The 13,386-nt window shown below is 44.1% G+C and overlaps 1 long non-coding RNA gene across 2 annotated transcripts; it reads left to right on the forward strand.

Annotated features, from left to right (window-relative positions):
* Positions 1-4,956: 4,956 nt before the first annotated feature.
* LOC306815910 lies at positions 4,957-12,126 on the forward strand. Of its 2 annotated transcripts, none has more exons than XR_013777520.1 (3): positions 4,957-5,104; positions 6,664-6,754; positions 11,965-12,126. It is a non-coding gene; the product is annotated as an uncharacterized lncRNA (long non-coding RNA). The 2 variants fall into 2 exon arrangements; XR_013777521.1 differs by lacking the exon at positions 11,965-12,126 and adding an exon at positions 8,000-8,217.
* The last annotated feature ends 1,260 nt before the right edge of the window (positions 12,127-13,386 follow it).

Genomic DNA, 13,386 nt, shown 5'->3' on the forward strand with positions numbered 1-13,386 from the left:
CTGAAGACACCTTGAATGGACTAGTGGGACTGTGGGCTGTATTGGCCTGTGATAGCAAGGTCATGAAGGCAGAGGTGCAGATGGTCCTGTCAGTCCTATATCTGCCTGTTTCTGGAACCCAAAGAATCCCTCTTGATCCTGTGAGTACTGAGTTTTCAAAGTAATTGTTCCTTTGTTGTTGTTATTTTCCCTTTGGGCAGCATCCATATTTGAAGCCAGCTGAGCCTCTCTCCAGACTGGCATCTCTGATCCCTGCAGTGAATCCATGGAGGCAGTTCAAGAGGTGGTGATGATCATTGCAGGATGACACTCTAGTTCAAGTTCTGAGTGGGTCTCAGAATAAAAACTGTATCAAACCTCAACTCCATTGGGAGGTTCCCTTCCTTGTAATCCTGTGAATAAATGCTACGTTGCCTTTGAGCATTTTTTTTTCAAATGGAAAGTTCCATTAATAGTGGTTTTGGTATGATTAGGAATGGGGAAGTATCTCCTTCTGATGCCCAAATAGTTTTTGCTATTTTTTCCCTTCATATGTATTCATAGATTTGTACACTACTGTTGTATGGTTACATAGTTCCGGGGTAACTTCAGTACTTTTCCTCTCCTGATAGGCAGAAGGACAAAACACATCCCAAAGGCTCCTATCCTATGTTAGCTCCTCTGTGAACCAGGGTTAAAACATGTTCTCAAGGTACTTTCTCATAAAGTAGGTATAGCCTGTACAGCTAGTACAGCTAGTAGCAAGAAAGAGGGGCTCCAGAAGAGGTGGAAAGAAAAGGAGGAAATTTCCTCATTATTGTGCTTCTCCTTGGGAATTCTTGTCAATCATGCTAATTTTCCAGACTTATAAAACCACTTTCACCCTATGTGGGATGGTCATTTTTCCATATCTGCCTCTGGAGTCTTCCAGTTAGAAAGCAGAATTGATATTACCTCCTCTATTAATATTGACTCAAAAGTGTGTTTTTTGTGTATTAATGTTTCTCAATCATAAGATGTCACAGACTGACCAGCCAACAGCAGGATCGACCCACCTGGGGAATTTCTCCTGCTTTGTGACTCAGGAGAACTTCCCAGGCTATTTTGTGTTTGCTGTAGGGAAGCTTGGGCTGCTTTGCATAAATTCACAGGATCGACCAGTGCTGGGAGGGCTGCACCTTGCTGCCCTAGTGAGAGGTGTTAAGCTGCACCTTCACCTTGGAGGCAGCCAAGTACAGCACTTTTGTGCAGAAACACTTAATCAGCCCTGGTTTGCACAGCTGCAGCAACTGGGGTTGCCGGAGTGCCCCTTCCTGCATTGGAAATGAGCTGAGTCAGTCATGGGACAGGGCAGGGCATGCCCAGGTGTGCCCATTGGGAATTCCATCTGTCCCGGGTGTGTCCCATGCGGCTCCTCAGTGACATCCCACCCAGCCTGGAACATGGAACTCCCCGTTTCCAAGGACACGTGGCCATTGTCACCAGCACAGGCAGGACGGGTCAGACCCTTCCGCGGCTGCAGCGAGAGCGGAGGTGTCAGAGCCTTTAGCGAGTGCTGCTCCACACTGGTTGGAGCTCACACCTGCTGCTCAAGAGGCTGATCCACACCTGAGTGGAGGTAAATATTTACAGTTCTGTGCAGAAAGGGGGGGCTCAGTGATCAATTCACAAAGTCAGCACCAGAAACACCAGAATGTTTCAGTATTTATATGTTTTAGCCAGCAAAGCTATTCACGTTCATTGACTGTAGGTTACGGTATTCTCTTCATAATCAGCATTCTGTCTGCTGTTGGGTACAGATCTTCTTGCTTCTCATGCTAATTACTCTGCATGCTCAGTCTCTTTCTTCTTTTATAGTAAGACATTTCTTGAGTGGGTGGCCATGGTCTGCCCCTGCTGGAATGACATTTTACCCAACAGAGCTGATTCAACACAGTTGCTGCATTGGCTTTATTCATTTGGGTCTTGTCTTAAGGGTTCTGCCAAATGTCCTTGTGCAATTCTGAATTCTTTGTGTCCACCATCCGAGGTGCATTCATCTTCCCAAGCCTTGCTAACCTCCCCTAGGTCTGAGGCCACTGAAGCCTATCAAGCCCCACACATGAATAAGGCAATTCAGCCAACAAGTAACCTGCCTTTCCAAGGCCAGGCCATCGCTTGGAGCTTGTTGGCTGCTTCTTGTTTCATGGAGAAAATGTCTGTTTCTGTTAATGAGCCTTGAAAGCCAGAAAGGCCAAACAACAAAGAACACATATTTTCCTAGCACATATTGCCCATGTTGCAGATGTTGCTGCAGGATCAGTGTGTGTGTGGCAGCGGATCAGCCGAGGCAGGGCGGGATGGCGGAGCTGCGGGCCTGGGCACGATCCACTGTGCTCCGCAGGGCCCAGCCCGCTCTGCATCCCGCAGAGCCCCCACGGCCGCTGCCATGCCCCTCAGGGGGACCCAGAGGGGCAGCACCAGCAGCTGAGGGGCTGTGCCGGGCTCTGGGGTCGGCTCTGGGTCAGGGCTTGGCCATGGTGCTGGTGCCAGGTGCTGCTGACCCTGCGGGACCAGCTGGGCAGGGCTGGGCCCCACTGGTGCCCCACGGCCCCTTTGAGGCAGCCCCGGGGGAAGCGACTCCCAGGGATGACACTGAGGAGCTGCCAGTGCAAGGGGGAGATTCCCCCTGCTCTGACACCACTCAATTCATGCTCTGGGAATGGCTCTTGCTCAAAATGAGTGCACTCCTCATTGCTCCATATTTAGACCAGGGTCACCAAGAATGTAAGGATAAATGAAACCCAGGAGCAGTTATTTTTTTAGTATTGGAAGTAGACATTATTTTATTGCCAGCTCTGCTGCATAGGGGAGAGCTCCAGCCACATACATGCCACTTTCTAAGCATTTACACTTACTGATATATTTTCAGTAAACATAGAAATTCCTGTCCATTGGTTCTAAATGATACACACTCCTCATTTACTACTTATTGTTCTCTCTTGTATTGGATGTTGATTTCTCCCTTCTCATGCAAATTAGTCCCTTTTTTTCAGTCTGTTTTTAGTTTTTTTCCCCACAAAAGTTCTTTTGACCTGTGAGGCTGAAATGTCTTTATTAGTTTCTTCTTTATGTTCTGGCCATTCCAATGTGTTCTTGGAGGGCTTGAAGTTTAGATTCAAGGTATCCAGATTTTGAAGCCTTCAGGCTTTGTTTATCGAATGTTATCAGGGTTAGTTTAGAAAAATGAAAAACTTTGGGGATCTAACAATCCAACTCTGACAATAGATTGCCAAAAGACACCTAGCTACTTACTTTGTAAGGCAGAAAATTACAATGGTTAAGATGAACACACTGCCTATGATTAATTAAACAATTAATTGCAAAGTTATTTAAATTCAGTAACCAGGAGAAAATGTAGGCTAAACAAGCAATGAAAAGCTGCATAATAATCCAAGTTGATGTGTTTGGCACCTTACGTGATTTGTTCCCATTCTTTTATAAATGCACGGATGCTCTTAGAGCAAACTCATTCATGAAGCTGACATAAAAGGATGCAAAGTTCAGGTGACTCCCAGTTCCCCTTCATGCCCAGTCCCTGTCCTAAGCTCTGCCACTGCTGATGACTGAAACAGAAACATTAGTGGAATTGTGCTGAGGCAGCACTTCGTGCAAATGACACTCTCACAAGCACAAGTCACAAGTGACATTCTCACAAGCAAAAAATTGAGGGATTTCTAGAAGACTGTTGAATATTTCTTTTGCGATCTTTGCAAGTGAATACTTCAATTGCATTAAAAGTTCAGGCAAATTTCAGATGAATACCTTTTTAGCTTCCCTGCCAGCCACTTTTGTTTTCAGAATGAAGCAGTTGGATGGCAGTAGGTTGTTTTTGTTAAAAAGTATGCTTATGCCAGTAGACATTGTAGCGATGTTTGAGCTCCAAGGTGGCACATTCTAGACTAAATAATGAGTTCAGGACACAATCCAAATTTTGTTACATCTGAGTAACCTGAGGTAAACTGTTTCCATTTCACACCTATGCAAACAATTGCATCTAGAGCTGAGGAAAACACAAAGGGTTTTGGTGCCTGTTCGAGTCAAAATTCAGCTTTTGCAGTTGAAATTCTTCTTGGAGCTCACTCCAGCATGTGCTTCCTTAGTACCAGATAAATCCCAGCCTGGAGTGCTGCCCAAACCTTGTGATCTTTTTGGGAACCACTCTCACCTGGTTTGTCAGCTGAGCTCTGGCCAATTCAGTTGTACTCAGGCATTGGATTTCAAGGGAAGCCCTTGCCTATAAATTCCAGCAATTGGGAAAGGATGGCTTTCTCCTTGAACTCTTGGCTGCATTGGAGGCTCAGTGATGGTCACTCACTGAAAGTGCAGCTCTTGCTCTGCCTTAGCTTAGTGCAGAGCATTTTAAGGTGACAGTGTTGTGTCTTTTTGGAGAGACAAAATTAAACCCACAAATTTCTCATTAGGGATGTGCTGTTTCACATGTGAATGATGATTTCTGTGATTCTTGGTGAGAGTTTGCATAGATCCTAAGGGAATACTTCACATTGAGCAATTGGTATTGAAGAGTGGCAGTAGTGAGACAATTGTGGAACTGGGGCTGGCAAATTTTGCTTTGGCCTGGCACAGAGGAACTCAGGTGAGACAGGTCTGGTTGCTGGTAGGGTAGAGGGTGCCCTTGCAACATGCTCCACGTAGTGCCAGTCAGGGATTGGGCTTTGTTACAGAATCAGAGAATATTCTGACCTCACAGTGATCCACAAGGATATGCAAGTTCAGCTCTGTCTCAAAGAATTCCATCATAATTTTAAATCAGCTTGCTTGCCTTCTCCCAAACTCCCCTTATGACATTTCTTTTTCTGTTTTCGTTTCCTTTGGAAAACAAGTAGACATCATAAGAGCCCAACCAAACATTTCACATTGTGCACCTGAGAAGAAGGAAACAGCCATGAAGCCAGCAGAGAGTGAAGAGAGTCCTTGCACTGCTGTTTATCGCCGACCCTACAGGGACAGGGTGATTCATTTGCTTGCTCTGAGGACGTACAAGAAGCCAGAGTTACTTGCCCGCTTGCAGAGAGATGGAGTCATGCAAAAGGACAAGGGAACCCTTGGCAAGATCCTCCAGCAGGTGAGATTGTGCAGTTTGGCTCCAGCAATTTTCTTCCGCCACGTTGTTCTTTTATCCTTAATTTTTACTTGTTCCTCCACTGTTTAAATAAGAAACTTTCCTTTTAAAATATTTCCTGTTCAACATGGCTGTTGTTGAATTATGCAAACATTCATAGATCATCAGAATATTTCCTCTTTTGCTATGAGCAACGTCCGGGGGGATAATTCAGATGGACACAGTTTTGGATGCACAGAGTTGCTTCTTAAATGGATTCACATACTTGCTTCCCTTTCCAACACAATCTTAGTTCTGGTTTTAAGACATGAATTCTTGATTCTGGGTATATTTGTTACTTTGCATTTTTTATAATGAGAGACAGACATCAACAGAGACCACCAGAGCAATATCAGTGTTTATTATGTTTTCAAAGAAAGAAAAAGGGCAGATTTTGAGAGATGATGGTGGTGTGTTGTTGAGTTATTTAATGTGTTATAGCAGTCAAATTGATGGAGATTTTCCTGTCTCCATCTCAGCAGGAACTCTCAGCAGTGTCAGGTGATGAAGTCTAAACCAGCACACTTCATATCAGTGGTCTTGAGGTTTTACTACCTCATTTTACCTTTTTGAGTAGATTTTGTATTTGTCTTGAGAAAGATATGAACCTCATTTACTGTCAAAGGAATAGAACAAGACAAGAGCATGACTTTCTCATAGAAGGACTCTGCAGGAATGAACCCTGGCTCTGCCACATGAAGAGGGAGGGACACTGGGCCTGACCAGCTCTGCTTACACATTGTGGCACTAAATGTTGTTTTGAAAGGAACACTTATGAAATATGAATACTCACTTGTTTCCAATCAGTGATACTTTGATTCAGCTTAAAACTCATGTGATAGAGGAATAAATCCTCTCTGTGTCAAAGGATATTGTTCAGTTCCAGTTGGGTGAACACAAAGAGGTGTTCAGAACCAGCTGGATTTCTGTAGTTTGCATTTAGCAACCATAATAAAGGTTTGTTTTCTGAAATGTCTGCCTGTAGGTAGCCAACCTGAATCTAAAGGATAATTCCTTCAGTCTGAAGGAACATCTGTTTCAGACCCTTCAGACTGATTGGCCTGGCTACACTGAAATGGATAGGGAGAAGTTGAAGGTGATACTTGCTAGGTAAGTTCAGTCTTTAGAGGAAGGAGAAGAGACTCTTCAGAACAAACACCCTGGGAGATGAAGCCTCACTTGTTAGAATATGCTGAGTCAGCAGCAACCCATCAGGGTCCTGCAGTCCAACTCCCTGGCCCTGCACAGGACACCACAAGAATCACACCCTGTGCCCAAGACTGTTGTCCAAATGCTTCTTGAGCTCCTGCTACAGTGACCAGGGGCCACGAGAGCCTGTTCCAGAGCTTGGGCGCTCTCTGGGGCAAGAATGTTTTCCTGATATCCAGCCTAAAGCTCCCTCAAATCAGCTTCATGCTGTTTCCTTGGCTCCTGACACTGAATGTCTGTATAACCTGAAACAAAAGAACTATGACTGTTGATATTGAGGCCTTGGAACATGAAATGTTTCACCACCCTCACAGCAAATCAACTCCATCTCAGAACCCCACCAGCACCAGGCAAGCACCATCTCCAGGACCTTCTGAGACACATGCTCCAGCAAGACCTGCTCAGGTATTTGGTGCATTTTTAACATTCTCTATTGTGTATTAAGGTTTGGCCCTCTGCTGATGGTGTAAAAGCTGTGATGTGACCAGGCCAAAGCATGTTGTGCCTCAGGCATTCTGACTGCTTTGGCAGGAAGGTTGTGATCAGAAGAGAGGATCCTGCAGGGGTGCAGCAGCACTGTCCTGAGCCAACTTTCTGCTCTGCCTGGAGACTTGAGCTCAGTCCCCACTCTCAACTCATTCCCTGCAGAAGGACTCAAAGGGCTGGCTCTGCATGCATGACAAAACTGGGACAAAAGACTACTGTACATAAGAGGCTGCTGTACATAAAAGGGTGGGGCAGATGGGGCCCTCTGGCTTCCTTTTCCCTCTCTCTTGCTTTCATTCTCATTGTTTACTCCAGATCTACACTATCCATGTGACAGGACCAGCACAGGTTCTAGAGAAGTGTGATATTCCCTCACTCCCTTCTCTGCCTTAATTTCTCTCCTCCTTTGCCCTGCCTGGGAACAGCATGGCTGTCCTGTTCTACTCAATCCTCAGTCCTGGATTTTGCTGTGGGAGTGAGGAGCTTGTGGCCGTGTGCTGTGCCATGTGAGCCAGCACCTTTGAGAAGGTCCTTGGGAGGAGCTGAGAGATGGAAGTGAACTGAAGAAAATGGAAGAGCTCATAAGTCACCACTTGTGAAAGTCTCTTGTATAAAGTAAAGAATATTTCAGCCATCAGCTTTTGAGTTTAAAGAGTGGAGTGGCTGCTGGAGTGAAGGCAACTGCACCTAAAAGCACAAGATTATCCTGACATGTGACTGATGTCTTTTTTCATCATCCTGATGAGAATTCACAACCAACCACAACACCCTGTACTCCTGGGTTGTGTCAGTGATGCACTGATCTTGTCTTTAACAGGGAGACAGCTAAAACAGACTCTTTAGTAAATCATATGTGTATGTGTGACAGCAAGAGCTGTGTACAAGCATGAATTGGGAGCTAGAAAAAAACAACTGGACCTCCCCATTTTGGGGAAGCCTTAGATAGAGCTGCTGAAGGGAGTGCCTTTCTACCAAAGCCTTTTAGCTACAAACTTGAAGTCTTGATGAGAAAGTAGGAATGACATAGAGCATGAATGATCTTTTTATTTAAGGAAAATTTGTTTTTAACCATTGGCACTTCAGAAATGCTGCTATTTTACAAATGGGAGCAAATCCTGATCCTGATGATAGATTAATGAATTAATTATTTTGTTATTGATGCAGAAACGGCCTCTGGCTTCTGACTTCACCAGTCCTGTGCTGAGCAAGAAGAGGCGAATTGGTCACCAGCAGTTCACCAGTCACGTCCAGCCAGCAGCTGGAGGTCTCTCTTCCTCCTGGGTGCTGCCTTCCACAGCCCTTTGTAATCAGAACATGTCTCCAAGGGTTGGCTCCATTTCCCCCTGCACCCATGAGGTGCACCAGAACAACAAGTTCCAGAGTTCTAGAGTCCCAGAGCCTGCCATGGAGCAGATGGAGATCTCCAATTCAAACGGAGAGAAAAATGAATTGGGAAGGCTGAAGCAGTCACATCCTTTGGATTTCGATGAAGGTATTAATATGCTGCTTTTCCTAACTCCTCCCTGGAGAACTGTGGTGTAAAGATTTGGTTATTCAGAGGAGCTCCTACCCAAATTAGGCAACAAGTGAGATCCTTTTCAATTGTACAGATGTTATTAACAGTAAATGGAACCCAGAGAGATAGAAAGGAATAAGAGAAGGAGAGGTGGGGTGTAGAGAAGAGAGAAACATTAGGTATGAAATCATCACCACCACATGGATTCTCTGTGGTACAGCCAGTCCATCTTCACCCTTGGTCTTGTCAGTGGTGGGGGTCCCCAAGTGGCTCTGGAGGTACCACCTTTATACTGCCCAAGATTTGAGTACCCACAGGTACAGATGGTCACAGCTGCTCTTAGATCTCGGGCTGGAAGGGATGCAAGTGTCTTTTCCTTACACACAGTCTCTACAGCAAGAAAAAGATTCTTGCTTGAGTCTAAAAACATGCGAGCATTGTTCTTCAGGAGCCACAAAATTCAGAGCAGCTGGTGAAGGAAAAATCTGGACTGTGTTTCAAGTTGGGGCTTAGGCTGCAGCTTTTGTGCTGACTGAGCCATGAGAGCAAATGCACTTTTGGAAATGAAATGCTCACAGCAAAGCTCTTCTTACAGGTTGTATTGAACATACTGTGACTCTCCTGCTGACAAGAGTGCAGAAAATTTTCATCCAAACTTTGTTTCATGGGAACTTTGGGCCTCTGGAATGGACAAGGAAGTGGCCATAAAACATGGCATGAGAAGAACTCCAGCCTTTTTCTCTATTTCTTTTTAGAACCTCCATGTTCATCACTCTCTCTCCCCCTCTGTCTATCTCAAGCTGTTGTCTTTTGTGAAACTGCATCTGCTGCTGCATGACTGGAATGGCTGTAGAGATGCCACCTCATGCATTCAAAACAGAAAAGCTGAGCTGGGCTTTACACCATGGTAGTGCAGTAGAGAAAAGTGGCCATGCCTTCTTTCTACAGCCCAGAACTGGCTACTGGAGAGAAAATTCTGTGTGCCCCATTATTGATTTTTGGAGCTTTTTTCAGAGTAATTTACTGTGATAACAAAGCTCTGAAGGACTTTTACAAGACCATCCAGTGGGTATTTTTTGGCTTTTGAAAGATCTCCTGATGAAGAGTGTCAAAAATTCTGCTTTTCTGCAGGAGAAGGAAAACAAACTTCCATTGTCTCCACATGCTCTGCCACAAACACCCAAGCAGACTACTTGAGGTGAGTGAAAGAGCAGTTGAGCCTTGCCACTCGCAGTGGGTGCCCTGTGAAGCTCTTCCCAGTTTTGAAAGGATGATGTTGAGAAGGTTTTGCTGGCCCTGCACGGCTAAGAGCTGAAATGAACACCGAGGTGGGTTCAGGCTGGGCTGGCCCTCCCTTCCTGCAGTGCAGTTGCTCAGGGTCAGCTGCAGCAGTGGTGCTGCATCCCCCCCTTGTATTTGCAGTGCAGGAGGGGAGGCAGAACTGTGTGTGTGTGGTATCAAACACTGGAATGGCTGCCAGCTGCTGTCAGAGCAGTGATGTTGGCAAGGGCACCCAGGCCTCCTGCAGCCCTGGGGCTCTGGGGCAGCTGTGCCCTTTGGAGCAGGCACTGCAGGGCCCTGGGTCACATTGGATACAGCCAGGGATGCTCCGTGGGAAGGCTGAGGGCAAGGTGGTCCTGCAGGGGAGCAGCTGAGTGAGGCCTGTGCAAGGACTCTTGCCAGGAAATGTCACTGGGCAGAACCCAGAAGTCCAGGCTATTTCTTCTCTAGTACCTCCCCAGATGTTGAAAGACATCTGTGGATTTCAGAACACACCAGCACAGCAGTCAGGTGCATCTGGCCTGGGATGCATCCCTGGCACAAGCTGCTCTCTGTCCTGGTACTGAATTTCAACTTGTTAATGTTTTAATGCTTGTAGCAATTAATCTCAGGGTGTTTACAAGGATTTTTTCCCGTGTGAGGGAGTTTTTGTCATTCAAAAGAAGCTGGTGTGCAGGCCAGGAGGAGCAGAAGCATTGGTGTGTCAGTGTTGGGAAGTGGTGTCTATTATTCTCATTGACACTTCTTCTTGGATTTGTATCACGAGCTTGGTAAACCTCACTCATTTTTATTTGAATGAGAAGGGAATGAAGAAAATTTTTCACCCATCAGAGGCTTCAGGCATTAATGAGTTTTACCCTCGTTAGGAGCTGATGTGGTTTGCGTTTTGTAGTTGCACTTTCAGACTTATACAGAGTTTGTTTTTAATGGCTGCATTACAAGCACCTCTGATCAAGGCTCAGTTTTGTAAATGCTGTCCACTAGAAGAATCAAATATTATCATGAACTCTGCTTTGCTGTTAGACAGGCAGACATCAATGGAGCTCATAAGTTCAACTCTGTGTAACCAGAACCATAAATTCAGTTCCTGCCAAAAATGTATTTCAGATGGGTTCTCAAAAGTAAATGTATATTTAAAAGTTTTTCCTATATAGAAAGATAATATAGCTTAGCAATGTTTATTCTCTTCCTGAAGTTGTGGTCTTTGTTGGTCATTTGATATTTGAAAGAAGTGCCAATATTTTCTAAATGTGCTTCACTTGCTAATGAAGAGAACCTCTACAATATAAACTATTAGTAACTAAGTGTCATAGAAATGTGGCAGATTTCTGGAGTGACCTGACTACATCCTCTTAAAGCAAAGAACTTGCCTGTAGAAACAGTCAGTCCCAGAGCAACTAACTCGAACCTTGGGAGTCTCTGTTTGACATTTGCCACGTGGTTGGTGCAAAACTACACATGTGCTTTATGGAATAGGAACACATTAGAATGTTCTCTTAGAGTTCACTCACAGAAAAATGATCCATTTTTTTCCTTTAGAAAATACATTGCCATAGTCTCCTTGGAGCAACGCCAGCACTACAAGGATGACTTCAATGCAGAGTATGAGGAATACAGGAATTTACATTTTCAGATTGATAAGATCAACAAAGATTTTACACAGTTTTATGAGCAATGGAAGAGTCTGATTCCAGGGTCTGAAGCCTATCAGGTAAAGAAAGATAAAACTGTGAGGAGTGTGTTTCATCCCAGCAATGACTTGGATTCCCTGGAGCTGCTCAGTGAGACAAAGGGAAACTGCAGCATTGGCATATGTGCTCAGACACTGCTTGGGCTGGGTCTGATTTTTGTGAGACCCTGCCCAAAACACCCTGTTTGAGCTGTCTGTGAACAAAGAGTAAGGTGAGGTGTGTCCCAAGCAGAGTCTTGGAGCATGTGCTCCTTCTGTTCCCTATTGAGAGGCTTAATTGCAGATCTTGGGGGATGCTGGAGCTGGGGATTGGTTTTTGCCAAGCTCCCAGAAGAGTGGTGGCTCACAGGGAAGAAAATCTCTACAGTCAAACTGAGGGCTCTTTTAGTGTTTTGCATAGGTTTGCATTTTATGGTTGGAGTGAAACATTCTTTTTTTTTTTTTTTTTCTTTTTGAAGATGCTGCTTCATCGAATCCTGACAGATTATCAGCAGTTACAGCAGGTATGTGTGGCACCAGACCTGCAGGGCCATGGTTACTGCTGAGTGTGGCTCAAGGCTTTTTTAAAGCAAAGGACATCAGATTCTAAACTCTGCAGAAATGTTTGCATGCCCTAATTTTCTTTTGCTTTCTCCTTCACAGGGTAGCCCCAGCTACTCTGAAATGAAGAGCAGGTGCCAGTACCTCCACAAAAAGCTGTCCCATATTCAGAGCCGAATATCTGAATTTGACAAGCAATAAGTGGAGTCCTGGCACCACACATCTGCTTCAGCCATAAAAACCAGTGACCTCTGGATTTTTATTTCAAATTTGAGATTAGGCTTTTAGGATTATATAGGTTAATATAGAACTGTAGTTTACATTGGAACTGAGCAGTTGATTATTTGTTGAAAATGTAGGATTAGATGGAAGAAGTATAGGAAGTTTTAGAAGTAGAAAGAAGTTAGTATTGAACTTGAAAAATAAAGAAATTTCACTGTTGATAACTCCTTTGCTCATTTGGACTTGTATGGTATTTAGAGAGGCTTTCATCTGGTCCATTCTTTTCTTCAAGCCTCTTGGTTTATCCTTTGAATTAAAATATTTCAGTACGAGGTGGAAGCCCAGTACCTCTAATATGAAATTGTGCACATTTGAAGCAAGTATTGTGGCAAAATTAAATTTTTTATTATAATAATTATAGGTGTGTTTTTTGAACTTCATATGAATTTAAACAGTTTGCATTAGGCAGAAGAGGCATTATTAAATTTGTGACAATATTCAGGTGTGAAAATACAGAAATCCTTGAATACTTTCACAGCCCACACATCTCCACCAGGTTCTGTAGAATGGCATCAAATAATGCACAGGTATGGAGACAATGGACTGGTGCTGCACTTATTTGTCAGTGGGCAGAGCTGTGGGAGGCAGGAATTCAAGGTGATTTCAGAACAGGATGAAGAAAGGGAAAGACAACTTCCATCTGGAGACAGAGTGGCACTGCTGTGCTGACCCAGGCAGAACAGGGCACAAGTTTCAAATCAATAGGAAAAAAGAGTTTTCTGGAAGGAAACCATGCTATCTAAGCACTAGTGTTCTTTCCACAGCACATAGAGTTTAGAGCATGAATGTACATGAGATGCAAATATTCCTGTAAAGGGTTAGAAAAAAGTCATTTATCTATGATTATTTCCACAAATATACCCATGAATGAATAAAAAACCTCCACACCTACGTATATCATTAAGCAGGATACTCTGTAGATTCTCACATTAACACTGGCATAATTATGTAGGAGACTTGCAAAGGTTTAAAGATTTTTATTCTCCCTTTTCTTCTTCAAAACCTCCAAAACATGATGAAATTCACTTTTTAAACTTCAGCCTGCTGTGTGCTGAAGCAAGCCATTATTTGCTTACTCATCATCATCTTTTCCCTGTCTGTTAAAGTCACTGATGCATTAATTGTTCATCCAAACTTGAAACAGTTCATGAAGAATCTGAAGACAAAATTAATGCACTGATTTCAATTGAATTCATGTCCTCTGCCTCTTCAAGCTGAAATACTATTTATTACATGTCAGAA

Source organism: Erithacus rubecula (assembly GCF_903797595.1).
Source record: "Erithacus rubecula genome assembly, contig: scaffold_285_arrow_ctg1, whole genome shotgun sequence".
Lineage (NCBI taxonomy): Eukaryota > Metazoa > Chordata > Aves > Passeriformes > Muscicapidae > Erithacus > Erithacus rubecula.